At 52.4% G+C, this 14,785-nt stretch overlaps 1 pseudogene; it reads left to right on the top strand.

The window, feature by feature from the left end:
- Positions 1-6,761, top strand: part of LOC147093338 (uncharacterized) — a 174,202-nt pseudogene extending 167,441 nt beyond the window's left edge.
- Positions 6,762-14,785: the final 8,024 nt, after the last annotated feature.

Raw genomic sequence — 14,785 nt, 5'->3', positions numbered from 1 at the left:
GGCTGTGGGCCTTTATTCCCCGCATTGGACACAAGGCTCTTTGGCTCACAACACACTGACTCAGGTTTTAATAGAGACTTTTTAAATTCATCAATAAAAGCAGATAAACCTCGTGCTTCTGTGGAACAAACTTTCTAATATTTTATAGAATCATAGAATGGTTACAGCACAGAAGGAGTCCATTCGGCCCGTCGAGCCCGTGCCGGCTCTCTGCAAGACCACTTAAGTGAGTCCCACTCCCTGCCCTATCCCCGTAACCCTGCAAATTTCTTTCCTTCAAGTGCTCGAGGGGCCGAATGGCCAACTCCTGCTCCTATCTTCTATGTATCTATTATCCGAGGCACAGGTAGGCCCCACAGTGGTGGCGGCATCGGACCTGTGAGGAGCGGTGGCGGTGATATAAAGCGAGGTGGTGGAGCAGGTAGGCCCCACAGCAGCGGACCTGTGAGGAGCGGCGGCGGTGATATAAAGAGCGAGGCGGCGGAGTTTATTGGGTGTCTGTAGTTCTTGTGACACTTCCTGTGTCCCTGATAACCATGTGTGCGGGAAGTGTATCCAGCTGCAGCTACTGACAGACCGCATTGCAGCACTGGAGCTGCGAGTGGATACATATTGGAGCATTCGCGATGCTGAGGACATCGTGGATAGCACGTTTAGGGAGTTGGTCACACCGCAGGTAAAGGCTGCACAGGCAGGAAGAGAATGGGTGACCACCAGGCAGAGTAGTAGGCGCAGGCAGGTAGTGCAGGGGTCCCCTGTGACCATCCCCCTCTCAAACAGATATACCGCTTTGGATATTGTTGGGGAGGATGGCTTATCAGGGGAAGGCAGCAGCAGCCAACTTCCTGGCACCGTGGGTGGTTCTGCTGCACAGGATGGGAGGAAAAAGTGGGAGAGCTATAGTAATAGGGGATTCTATTGTAAGGGGAATAGATAGGCATTTCTGCAGCTGCAAACGTGACTCCAGGATGGTATGTTGCCTTCCAGGTGCAAGGGTCAAGGATGTCTCAGAGCGGCTGCAGAACATTTTGGAAGGGGAGGGTGAACAGCCAATTGTCGTGGTGCATATAGGTACCAACGATATAGGTAAAAAAACAGGAGGCCCTAAAAGCTGAATATAGGGGGTTAGGAGGTAAATTAAAAAATAGGACCTCCAAGGTAGTAATCTCAGGATTGCTACCAGTGCCACATGCCAGTCAGAGTAGAAGTAGAAGGATATTTCAGATGACTATGTGGCTAGAGGAATGGTGCAAGGGGGAGGGATTCAAATTCCTGGGACATTGGAACCGGTTCTGGGGGAGGTGGGGCTAGTACAAACCGGACGGTTTGCACCTGGGCAGGACCAGGACCGATGTCCTAGGGGGGAGTGTTTGCTAGTGCTCTGGGGGAGGGTTTAAACTAAAATGGCAGGGGGCTGGGAACCTGATCAGGGAGACAGAGGAAAGGGAAACAAGGAAAGAAGCAAAAGACAGGAAGGAGAAAAACAAAGGTGGCGGTCAGAGAAATCATGGGTTTAAATCAAACATAGCCACAGTAAATAATAATTCTAAAAGGTGTAAGAGTGTTAAAAAAACAAGCCTGAAGGCCTTGTGTCTTAATGCGAAGAGCATTCGTAATAAGGTGGATGAATTAGTTGCGCAAATAGAGGTAAACGGATATGATATGATTGGGATTCCGGAAACATGGTTCCAGGGTGACCAAGGCTGGGAATTCAACATTCAATATTCAGGAAAGATAGGCAAAAAGGAAAAGGAGGTGGGGTAGCATTGCTTTTTAAAGAGGAGATTAACACAATTGAAAGGAAGGATATCAGCTCTGATGATGTGGAATCTGTATGGGTAGAGCTGAGAAATACCAAGGGGCAGAAAACGTTAGTGGGAGTGGTATACAGACCTCCAAACAGTAATGCAGAGGTTGGGGATGGCATTAAAGGGGAAATTAGAGACGCGTGCAATAAGGGCACAGCAGTTATCATGGGTGACTTTAATCTACATATAGATTGGGCTAACCAAATTAGTAACCATACTGTGGAGGAGGAATTCCTGGACTGTATACGGGATGGTTTCCTGGACCAATATGTAGAGGAACCAACCAGAGATCAGGCCATCTTAGACTGGGTATTATGTAATGAGAAAGGATTAATTAGCAATCTTGTTGTGCGAGGCCCCTTGGGTCAGAGCGATCATAATATGATAGAATTCTTCATTAAGATGGAGAGTGAAGTAGTTGACTCAGAGACTAGGGTCCTGAATTTAAATAAAGGAAACTACGATGGTATGAGGCGTGAGTTGGGTAGGATTGATTGGGGAATGTTACTCAAAGGGTTGATGGTGGATAGGCAATGGCAAACATTCAAAGACCGAATGGGTGAACTACAGAATTTGTTCATCCCTGTTTCGCGTAAAAATAAAACAAAAAAGGTGACTCAACCGTGGCTAACAAGGGAAATTAGGGATAGCATAAGATCCAAGGAGAGGAAATATAAATTGGCCAGAAAATGTAGTAAACCTGAGGATTGGGAGCAGTTTAGGATTCAGCAAAGGAGGACAAAGGGATTAATTAAGAGGGGGAAAATAGAATATGAGAGTAAGCTTTCAGGGAACATAAAAACTAACTGTAGATATGTGAAGAGAAAAAAATTGGTGAAGTCAAGCATAGGTCCCTTGCAGTCAGAATCAGGGGAATTTATAATGGGGAACAAAGAAATGGCAGGCCAATTAAATACATACTTTGGTTCTGTCTTCACAAAGGAGGACACAAATAACCTCCCAGAGATGTCGGGGAACATAGGGTCTAATGAGAGGGAGGAACTGAAAGAATTCAGTATTTGTAGGGAAATTGACAGGATTGAAGGCCGATAAATCCCCAGGGCCTGATAATCGACATCCTCGGGTACGTAAGGAAGTAGCGCTAGAAATAGTAGATGCATTGCTGGTCATCTTCCAAAATTCGATAGACTCTGGAACAGTTCCCATGGGTTGGAGGGTAGCTAATATTACCCCACTATTCAAAAAAGGTGGTAGAGAGAAAATGGGGAATTATATCGGTAGTGGGGAAAATGCTAGAGTCCATTATAAAAGATGTAATAGCAGACTTGGAAAACAGTGACAGGATCGGACAAAGTCAACATGGATTTACAAAAGGTAAATCATGCTTGACTAATCTACTGGAATTTTTTGAGGATGTAACTGGTAGAATAGATAAGGGAGAACCAGTGAATGTGGTGAATTTGGACTTTCAGAAGGCTTTCGATAAGGTACCCTATAAGAGATTAGCGTGTAAAATTAAGGCACATGGGATTGGGGGCAAGGTACTGACTTGGATAGAGAACTGGTTGGCAGACAGGAAGCAAAGAGTTGGAATAAATGGGTCTTTTTCCGAGTGGCAGGCAGTGACTAATGGGGTACCGTAGGGATCAGCCCTAGGACCCCAGCTATTCACAATATATATAAATGATCTAGACGAGGGAACTAGATGTAACATCTCCAAGTTTGCAGACGACACAAAGCAGGGTGGACGTGTATGAGGAGGATGCCGAAAAACTCCAGTATGATTTGGACAGGTTGGGCGATTAGGCAGAAGCATGGCGGATGCAGTATAATGTGGATAAATGCGAGGTTATCCACTTTGGTGGCAAAAACAGGAAGGCATATTATTATCTGAATGGCAATAGATTGGGAGAAGGGGAAGTGCAACGAGACCTGGGCGTCCTTGTGCACCAGTCGCTGAAGGTAAGCATGCAGGTGCAGCAGGCGGTTAAGGCGGCAAATGGTATGTTGGCCTTCGTAGCGAGAGGGTTTGAGTACAGGAACAAGGATGTCTTGCTGCAGTTGTACAGGGCCTTGGTGAGACCACATCATGAGTATTGTGTGCAGTTTTGGTCACCTTATATGAGGAAGGATGTTCTTGCCGTGGAAGGAGTTCAACGAAGATTCACCAGGCTGATTCCTGGGATGGCAGGAATGACATATGAGGAGAGATTGGGACGATTGGGCTTGTACTCACTGGAGTTTAGAAGAATGAGAGGGGATCTCATTGAAACCTATAAAATTCTGACAGTACTGGACAGACTAGATGCAGGAAGGATGGTCCCGATGGTCGGGGAGTCCAGAACCAGGGGTCACAGTCTAAGGATACGGGGTAAGCCATTTAGGACAGAAATGAGGAGGAATTTCTTCACCCAGAGAGTGGTGAACCTGTGGAATTCTCTACCACAGAAGGCAGTAGAGGCCAATACATTAAATATATTCAAGAAGGAGTTGGATATATTTCTTAAGGCTAAAGGGATCAAGGGGTATGGGGAGAAAGCAGGGACCGGGTACTGAATTTTGATGATCAGCCATGATCGCATTGAATGGCGGAGCAGGCTAGAGGGGCTGAATGGTCTACTCCTGCTCCTATCTTCTATGTTTGTATGTTTCTATGCTTCAGTTTGAGCTGGAGTGGAGATGGAGGAGAAGCTGCTGGGTTTAACCGCCAGTACTTCTGAGCCCAGGAGGACCCAACACTTTCCAATGTGAGACTGTCAAGGGAGGTGGATTCTAGGGGAGATTAGGTTGTTAAACAGACACTGTCCATACAATGTAAAAGAGTATTGTTTTAGGAACAAGTATTTCTGTACAGGCTTTTAATCCAGTTTACATCTACAGATTTGTTTTAATTCACTCTTGGGATGTGGGCGTAGCTCGCAAGAGCACCAAATATTGCCAATCCCCAGTTTCCCGTTGAGAAGGGGGTGGTGAGTCGCCTTCTTGAACTACTGCAGTCCGTGTGGTGAAGGTATTCCCACAATGTTGTTCGGTAAGGAGTTCCAGGATTATGACCCAGCAACGATGAATATATCTGAGTCAGGATGGTGTGTGACTTGGAGGGGAACTTGGAGGTGATGGTGCTCCCATACAACAGCTGCCCTTGTCCTTCTAGGTGGTGGAGGTTGCGGGTTTGGGATGTTCTGTCAAAGTTCTGGTCGAGTTGCAGATGTATAAAGTTCCTTTCCTTTGCCCCCTCCCCCTCCCACCTCTCTCTCCCTCTCTCTCTCTCTCTCTCTCCTCCCATAGAGGCCAGAGTCTTGTGTAGGCCCAGACCAGGTGGTGGATTCCCTTCCCTGAAGGACATTAGTGAACCAGTTGGGTTTTTATGACAATCTGGCAGCTTTCATGGTCACTTTTTTCTGGTGCCGGCCTCACAATTGACCAGATTCACTGAGCTCAATTTCACAACCTGCCTTTGTTTTCTTGTGGGTTGTCTCTCACGCTCCCTGTTTTAAATTAATTTTACAGGGCACTGGAAGGGGAGGATTTACAGACAGGAAACTCAAACCAAACATCACGTCAATATCTGACAGAGTCACTCGACTCATCGGATCTGAATATCACCGGCCTCTGAACATGGAAGCAAAAAGCACCGTTCACAGCGGGGAGAAACTGTACACGTGTTCTGTGTGTGGACGAGGCTTCAGCCAATCATCTGGCCTATCAAGACACAAGCGCATTCACACCGGGGAGAGACCATTCACCTGCTCTGAGTGTGGGAAGGGATTCACTAATTCATCCCACCTGCTGACACACCAGCGAGTTCACACTGGGGAGAGGCCGTTCACCTGCTCTGAGTGTGGGAAGGGATTCACTCAGTCATCCCACCTGCTGAGACACCAGCGAGTTCACACTGGGGAGAGGCCATTCACCTGCTCTGAGTGTGGGAAGGGATTCAATCAGTCATCCAACCTCCTGACACACCAGCGAGTTCACTCTGATGAGAGACCTTTTAAATGCTCGGACTGTGGGAAGTGCTATAAAAGTTCCTGGGAACTGATGCACCATCAACGAGTTCACACTGCTGAGAGACGGTTCAGGTGCTCTCATTGCGGGTCTGGGTTCAGGCAGTCATCTGAGCTCAGTGTACACCTGCGCACTCACACCGGGGAGAGGCCGTTCACCTGCTCTGTGTGTGGGAAGAGATTCACTCAGTCATCCTACCTGCTGAGACACCAGCGAGTTCACACTGGGGAGAGGCCGTTCACCTGCTCTGAGTGTGGGAAGGGATTCACTCAGTCAACCAACCTGCTGAATCACCAGCGAGTTCACACTGGGGAGAGGCCGTTCACCTGCCCTGAGTGTGGGAAGGGATTCACTAATTCATCCCACCTGCTGACACACCAGCGAGTTCACACTGATGAGAGACCTTTTAACTGCTCAGACTGTGGGAAGTGCTTTAAAAGTTCCGGGGAACTGATTCGCCATCAACGTGTTCATACTGACGCAAGACCGTTCAGGTGCTCTCACTGTGGGACTGGGTTTAGGCAGTCATCTAAGCTCACTATACACAAGCGCACGCACACTGGGGAGAGACCGTTCACCTGCTCCATGTGTGGGAAGGGATTCACTGAGTCATCCAGTCTGCTGATACACCAGCGAGTTCACACTGGGGAGAGGCCATTCACCTGCCCTGAGTGTGGGAAGGGATTCACTCAGTCATCCAAACTGCTGAGACACCAGCGAATTCACACTGGGGAGAGGCCGTTCACCTGCCCTGAGTGTGGGAAGGGATTCACTCAGTCATCCCACCTGCTGACACACCAGCGAGTTCACAAGTGACTGCAGGTTTGGATTCTGCTGTTGTTGCTGCTGTTAATCACATCCAGGACTGAACCATGTTCATTCTGACAGGTGGGGATTGTTTCTGCTGATGTTAATAACTCCTGTAACTGGGCTGGAGTTTAATATTCTGGATAGATGTCAAATAAACCAGCTTTGTTTTAAACACATTGTTGCAGATTTTTGTCTTTCCCACCTGAGTGTTTAGCATCACCTGGCTGGAGCTGAGAAAGGACAATCTGGGGGAGGATCGTACGGCAGGAACAGAACTCCAGCCTGGACACAGTCCTTCAGGGCCACACTGAGAGGGGCAAACGGCACTTTCGTCTTTCTCGTCTCTCTTCACTGACAGCAAAGTTGCCATGCGGGTTAATCTCGAGGTGTGTGTGAAATGTGTCCCAGCCGCTCTCTGCCATGGTTCAGAGCTCCTAGGCACGGAACAGAAGGCTCCTTTAGGAATGCACCCCAGTGCTTTTTTTTTAATGGCCTTATTAACCTGTGTTGCTACTTTTAGTGATTTGTGTATCTATATCCCTGGATCCCTCTGCTCCTCCAGCCCATTTAGACTCTTAGGGGGAAATTCGGTGGCGCCCCCTTTGGGTCGCTAACATCACCGGGGCTAATTTTAGCCCCCCGAAAAAGTTAGCGCCTCTGCGCATTAATTTCAGTGGTACCGCCCCAGGCAGGAGGTGGGGTGCTACTGGAAGCGCTCCCCTCCCTCTTGGGGCGCCACCAGTGAATTTCCTGCACTTTGTGTAACAGCGTCATGCCCGTCAGCACATAGCACCGCGTCATAGCAGACCTCCCTACCTGATTAATGGGGAGGAGCCTAGCACTGCGCACACCAGGGCCCTGCTGGACCACCGGGGAGCGGGGTGTTGGATCAAGAGGAGCGCCGGGCTGAGCGATCGTGGCTGACACCCCGAAGAAAGGGGAAGGGAGCAGGTGCTGACAGTCAGCCAAAATAAAAAGTTGCTGCCCGACACCTGCCCTTTAAGTGACGCCGCTGCGGCTGCAGGAACGACCCCTGACCTTGTCGGACACATCATCCGGCGATAGGTCAGGGGTCACAACCCAAGTTTGCAGCCGGGGTGCTGCACATGGCGATCGCATGATTGCCGGCAATGCAGTGCCGTGGGGCGCTAACGGCTAATGCTGGCGCTAACCTCCCGCTGAATATCACTGGAGGTGGAAAGCAACCCAATTTCACCCCCTTGTCCAAGTAATGTGTGGCCTCCTTATTCTTGCCACCAATACACACCACCTCACACTGATCTATAGTGAAATTCATTCACACACCACCTCACACTGATCTATAGTGAAATTCATTTGCCAATTACATGCCCATTCTGAAATTTATAGATGTCTTCTTGCATTTTACCTTCCTCCGTATTAATTCTACCTCCCAATTTGGTGTTATCGACAAACTTTAAAACTGTACTTCTGATTTCCGAGTCAAATCGTTTATGAACAACAGTGATCCCAGCACCAATCCCTATGGAACACCACTTCCCACCTTTTGCCAGTCTGAGTAGCTACTCCCAACCCTTACTCTCTGTTTCCTATTTTGTGACCAGCTTGCTATCCATAAGCAGTCTGTAAGATCGACAAGATGACCAAGGTCAGGCCATGTGGAGTGAAGGGCCAGGCAGCAGAATGAATGGAAAGATGGCAACAAAACAGAAATCAGAGGGTTGGAGTTAAGTGAAGTTTGTTGCGACCTTTCCATTTACACCCACTGATTCCCCTCCCTCTCCAGCCCTGAAGGTGCTGACTCTGGCTGGGTTCAGTTCTACACTCACTGATTCCCCTCCGTCTCCTCCCCTGAAGGTGCTGACTCTGGCTGGGTTCAGTTGTACACTCACCGGTTCACCTCTCCTCCCCTGAAGGTGCTGACGCTGGCTGGGTTCAGTTCTACACTCACTGGTTCCCCTACCACTCCTCCCCTGAAGGTGCTGACTCTGGCTGGGTTCAGTTCAACACTCACTGGTTCCCCTCCCTGTCCTCCCCTGAAGGTGCTGACTCTGGCTGGGTTCAGTTGTACACTCACTGGTTCCCCTCTACTCCCCTGAGGGTGCTGACTCTGGCTGGGTTCAGTTCTACACTCACTGATTCCCTCCCTCTCCTCCCCTGAAGGTGCTGACTGTGGCTGGGTTCAATTCTACACTCACTGGTTCCCTCCCTCTCCTCCCCTGAAGGTGCTGACTCTGGCTGGGTTCAGTTCTACACTCACTGGTTCCCTCCCTCTCCTCCCCTGAAGGTGCTGACTCTGGCTGGGTTCAATTCTACACTCACTGGTTCCCTCCCTCTCCTCCCCTGAAGGTGCTGACTATGGCTGGGTTCAATTCTACACTCACTGGTTCCCCTCCCTCTCCTCCCCTGAAGGTGCTGACTCTGGCTGCGTTCAGTTCTACACTCACTGGTTCCCCTCCCTCTCCTCCCCTGAAGGTGCTGACTCTGGCTGGGTTCAGTTCCACACACACTGGTTCCCTTCCCTCTCCTCCCCTGAAGGTGCTGACTCTGGCTGGGTTCAGTTCCACACACACTGGTTCCCTTCCCTCTCCTCCCCTGAAGGTGCTGACTCTGGCTGCGTTCAGTTCTACACTCACTGGTTCCCCCCCCTCTCCTCCCCTGAAGGTGCTGACTCTGGCTGGGTTCAATTCTACACTCACTGGTTCCCTCCCTCTCCTCCCCTGAAGGTGCTGACTATGGCTGGGTTCAATTCTACACTCACTGGTTCCCCTCCCTCTCCTCCCCTGAAGGTGCTGACTCTGGCTGCGTTCAGTTCTACACTCACTGGTTCCCCTCCCTCTCGTCCCCTGAAGGTGCTGACTCTGGCTGGGTTCAGTTCCACACTCACTGGTTCCCCTCCCTCTCCTCCCCTTCCCTGAAGGTGCTAACTCTGGCTGGGTTCAGTTCCACACTCACTGGTTCCCCGCCCTCTCCTCCCCTGAAGGTGCTGACTCTGGCTGGGTTCAGTTCTACACTCACCGGTTCCCTCCCTCTCCTCCCCTGAAGGTGCTGACTCTGGCTGGGTTCAGTTTACACTCACTGGTTCCCCTCCCTCTCCACCCCTGAAGGTGCTGACTCTGGCTGGGTTCAGTTCTACACTCACTGGTTCCCCTCCCTCTCCTCCCCTGATGGTGCTGACTCTGGCTGGGTTCAGTTCGACAATCACTGGTTCCCCTTCCTCTCCTCCCCTGAAGGTGTTGACTCTGGCTGGGTTCAGTTCTACACACACTGGTTCCCCTCCCTCTCTTCCCCTGAAGGTGCTGACTCTGGCTGGGTTCAGTTATACACTCACTGGTTCCCCTCCATCTCCTCCCCTGAAGGTGCTGACTCTGGCTGGGTTCAGTTCTACACTCACTGGTCCCCCTCCCTCTCCTCCCCTGCCCTGAAGGTGCTGACTCTGGCAGGGTTAAGTTGCACACTCACTGGTCCCCCTCCCTCTTCTCACCTGAAGGTGCTGATTCTGGCTGGGTTCAGTTCTACACTCACTGGTTCCCCTCCATCTCCTCCCCTGAAGGTGCTGACTCTGGCTGGGTTCAGTTCTACACTCACTGGTTCCCCTCCCTCTCCTCCCCTGAAGGTGCTCACTCTGGCTGGGTTCAGTTCTACACTCACTGGTTCCCCTCCCTCTCCTCCCCTGAAGGTGCTGACTCTGGCTGGGTTCAGTTCCACACTCACTGGTTTCCCTCCCTCTCCTCTCCTGAAGGCACTGACTCTGGCTGGGTTCAGTTCTACACTCACTGGTCCCCCTCCCTCTCCTCCCTTAAGGTGCTGACTCTGGCTGGGTTCTGTTCTACACTCACTGGTTCCCCTCCCTCTCCTCCCCTGCCCTGAAGGTGCTGACTCTGGCTGGGTTCAGTTCTACACTCACTGGTTCCCCTCCCTCTCCTCCCCTGAAGGTGCTGACTCTGGCTGGGTTCAGTTCTACACTCACTGGTTTCCCTCCCTCTCCTCTCCTGAAGGCACTGACTCTGGCTGGGTTCAGTTCTACACTCACTGGTCCCCCTCCCTCTCCTCCCTTAAGGTGCTGACTCTGGCTGGGTTCTGTTCTACACTCACTGGTTCCCCTCCCTCTCCTCCCCTGCCCTGAAGGTGCTGACTCTGGCTGGGTTAAGTTCCACACTCACTGGTTCCCCTCCCTCTCCTCCCCTGATGGTGCTGACACTGGCTGCGTTCAGTTCTGCACTCACTGGATCCCTTCCCTCTCCACCCCTGAAAGTGCTGACTCTAGCTGGGTTCAGTTCTACACTCACTGGTCCCTCTCCTCCCCCGAAACGTGCTGATTCTGGCTGGGTTCAGTTCTAGACTCACTGGTTCACTTCCCTCTGCTCCCCTGAAGGCACTGACTCTGGCTGGGTTCAGTTCTACACTCACTGGTTCCCCTCCCTCTCTTCCCCTGAAGGTGCTGACACTGGCTGGGTTCAATTCTGCACTCACTGGTCCCCGTGCCTCTCCTCCCCTGAAGGTGCTGACTGTGGCTGGGTTCAGTTCTACTCTCACTGGTTCCCCTCCCTCTCCTCTCCTGAAGGTGCTGACTCTGGCTGGGTTCAGTACTACACCCACTGGTTCCCCTCCCTCTCCTCCCCTGAACGTGCTGACTATGGCTGGGTTCAGTTCTACACTCTCTGGTTCCCCTCCCTTTCCTCCCCTGAAGGTGCTGACTGGCTGGGTTCAGTTCTACACACACTGATTCCCCTCCGTCTCCTCCCCTGAAGGTGCTGACTCTGGCTGGGTTCAGTTGTACACTCACCGGTTCCCCTCCCTCTCCTCCCCTGAAGGTGCTGACTCTGGCTGTGTTCAGTTGTAGAATCACTGGTTCCCCTCGCCTCCCCTGAATGTGCTGACTCTGGCTGGATTAAGTTCTACACTCACTGGTTCCCCTACCACTCCTCCCCTGAAGGTGCTGACTCTGGCTGGGTTCAGTTCTACACTTAGTGGTTCCCCTCCCTCTCCTCCCCTGAAGGCGCTGACTCTGGCTGGGTTCAGTTGCACACTCACTGGTTCCCCTCTCCTCCCGTGAAGGTGCTGACTCTGGCTGGGTTCAGTTCTACACTCACAGATTCCCTCCCTCTCCTCCCCTGATGCTGCTGACTCTGGCTGTGTTCAGTTCTGCACTCACTGGTTCCCCTTCCTCTCCTCCGCTGAAGGTGCTGACTCTGGCTGGGTTCAGTTCTACACTCACCGGTTCCCCTCCCTCTCCTCCCCTGAAGGTGCTGACTCTGGCTGGGTTCAGTTCTACACTCACTGGTTCCCCTCCCTCTCTTCTCCTGAAGGTGCTGACTCTGGCTGGGTTCAGTTCTGCACTCACTGGTCCCCCTCCCTCTCCTCCCCTGAAAATGCTAACTCTGGCTGCGTTCAGTTCTGCACTCACTGGATCCCTTCCCTCTCCTCCATTGAAAGTGCTGACTCTGGCTGGTCTCAGTTCTGCTCTCACTGGCCCCTCTCCTCCCCCGAAAGGTGCTGATTCTGGCTGGGTTCGGTTCTACACTCACTGGTTGCCCTTCCTCTCTTCCACTGAAGGTGCTTACTCTGGCTGGGTTCAGTTCTACACTCACTGGTTCCCCTCCCTCTCCTCCCCTGAAGGTGCTGACAGTGGCTGGGTTCAGTTCTGCACTCACTGGTTCCCCTCCCTCTCCTCCCCTGAAGGTGCTGACTGTGGCTGGGTTCAGTACTACACTCACTGGTTCCCCTCCCTCTCCTCTCCTGAAGGTGCTGACTGTGGCTGGGTTCAGTTCTACACTCACTGCGTTCCCTCCCTCTCCTCCCCTGAAGGTGCTGACTCTGGCTGGTTTCAGTTCTACACTCACTGGTTCTCCTCCCGCTCCTCCCTGAAGGTGCTGACTGTGGCTGGGTTCAGTTCTACACTCACTGGTTCCCCTCCCTCTCCTCCCCTGAAGGTGCTGACCCTGGCTGGTTTCAGTTCTACACTCACTGGTTCCCCTCCCTCTCCACCCCTGAAGGTGCTTACTCTGGCTGGGTTCAGTTTGCACTCACTTGTTTCCCTCCCTCTCCTCCCCTGAAGGTGCTGACTGTGGCTGGGTTCAGTGCTACACTCACTGGTTCCCCTCCCTCTCCTCCCTTGAAGGTGCTGACTCTGGCTGTGTTCAGTTCTACACTCACTGGTTCCCCTCCCTCTCCTCCCCTGAAGGTGCTGACTATGCCTGGGTTCAGTCCTACACCCTCTGGTTCCCCTCTGTCTCCTCCCCTGAAGGTGCTGACTCTGGCTGGGTTCATTTGTACACTCACCGGTTCCCCTCCCTCTCCTCCCCTGAAGGTGCTGACTCTGGCTGGGTTCAGTTGTACAATCACTGGTTCCCCTCTCCTCCCCTGAAGGTGCTGACTGTGGCTGGGTTCAATTCTACACTCACTGGTTCCCCTCCGTCTGCTACCCTGAAGGTGCTGATTCTGGCTGGGTTCAGTTCTACACTCACTGGTTCCCTCCCTCTCCTCCCCTGAAGGTGCTGACTCCGGCTGGGTTCAGTTCTACACGCAGTGGTTTCCCTCCCTCTCCTCCCCTGAAGGTGCTGACTCTGGCTGGGTTCAGTTCTACACTCACTGGTTCCCCTCCCTCTCGTCCACTGAAGGTGCTGATTCTGTCTGGGTTCAGTTCTGCAGTCACTGGATCCCCTCCCTCTCCTCCCCTCCCCTGAAGGTGCTAACTCTGGCTGGGTTCAGTTCCACACTCACTGGTTCCCCTCCCTTTCCTCACCAGAAGGTGCTGACTCTGGCTGGGATCAGTTCTACACTCACTGGATCCCTTCCCTCTCCTCCATTGAAAGTGCTGACTCTGGCTGGGCTCAGTTCTGCACTCACTGGCCCCTCTCCTCCCCCGAAAAGGTGCTGATTCTGGCTGGGTTCAGTTCTACACTCACTGCTTCCCCTCCCTGTCCTCCCCTGAAGGTGCTGACTGTGGCTGGGTTCAGTTCTACACTCACTGGTTCCCCTCCCTCTCCACCCCTGAAGGTGCTGACTGTGGCTGGGTTCAGTTCTACTCTCACTGGTTCCCCTCCCTCTCCTCCACTGTAGGTGCTGACTCTGGCTGTGTTCAGTTCTATACTCATTGGTTCCCCTCCCTCTCCTCCACTGAAGGTGCTGACTATGGCTGGGTTCAGTTCTACACTCTCTGGATCCCCTCCCTCTCCTCCCCTGAAGGTGCTGACTGGCTGGTTTCAGTTCTACCCTCACTGGTTCCACTCCCTCTCCTCCCCTGAAGGTGCTGACTCTGGCTGTGTTCAGTTCTACACGCAGTGGTTCCCCTCCCTCTCCTCCCCTGAAGGTGCTGACTCTGGCTGGGTTCAGTTCTACACTCGCTGGTTCCCCTCTCTCTCCTCACCTGAAGGTGCTGACTCTGGCTGGGTTCAGTTCTGCACTCACTGTTTCCCCTCTCTCTCCTCGCCTGAAGGTGCTGACTCTGGCTGTGTTCAGTTCTACACTCACTGGTTCCCATCCCTGTCCTCCCCTGAAGGTGCTGACTGTGGCTGGGTTCAGTTCTCCTCTCACTGGTTCCCCTCCCTCTCTACCCCTTAATGTGCTGACTCTGTCTGGGTTCAGTTCCACACTCACTGGTTCCCCTCCCTCTCCTCCCCTGAAGGTGCTGACTCTGACTGGGTTCAGTTTACACTCACTGGATTCCCTCCCTCTCTTCCCGTGAAGGTACTGACTCTGACTGGGTTCAGTTTACACTCACTGGTTCCCCTCCCTCTCCTCCCCTGAAGGTGCTGACTCTGGCTGGGTTCAGTTCTACACTCACTGGCTCCCCTCCCTCTCCTCTCCTGACGGTGCCAACTCTGGCTGGGTTCAGTTCTACACTCACTGGTTCCCCTCCATCTCCTCCACTGAAGGTGCTGACTCTGGCTGGGTTCAGTTCTACACTCACTGGTTCCCCTCCCTCTCCTCCCCTGAAGGTGCTGACTCTGGCTGGCTTCAGTTCTACACTCACTGGTTCCACTCCCTCTCCTCCCCTGAAGGTGCTGACTCTGGCTGGGTTCAGTTCTGCACTCACTGGTTCCCCTCCCTCTCCTCCCCTGAAGGTGCTGACTCTGGCTGGGTTCAGTTCTGCACCCACTGGTTTCCCTGCCTCTCCTCTCCTGAAGGTGCTGACTCTGACTGGGTTCAGTTCTACACTCACTGGTTCCCCTCCATCTCCTCCCCTGAAGGTGCTGACTCTGGCTGGCTTCAGTTCT

This window comes from Somniosus microcephalus, unplaced genomic scaffold (assembly GCF_052327205.1).
Source record: "Somniosus microcephalus isolate GS21.2 unplaced genomic scaffold, FLI_Smic_1.0 unresolved_chr1, whole genome shotgun sequence".
Classification (NCBI taxonomy): Eukaryota; Metazoa; Chordata; class Chondrichthyes; order Squaliformes; family Somniosidae; genus Somniosus; species Somniosus microcephalus.
The sequence above is the reverse complement of the archived record's forward strand: the minus strand, read 5'-3'. Positions and strand labels throughout refer to the sequence as shown.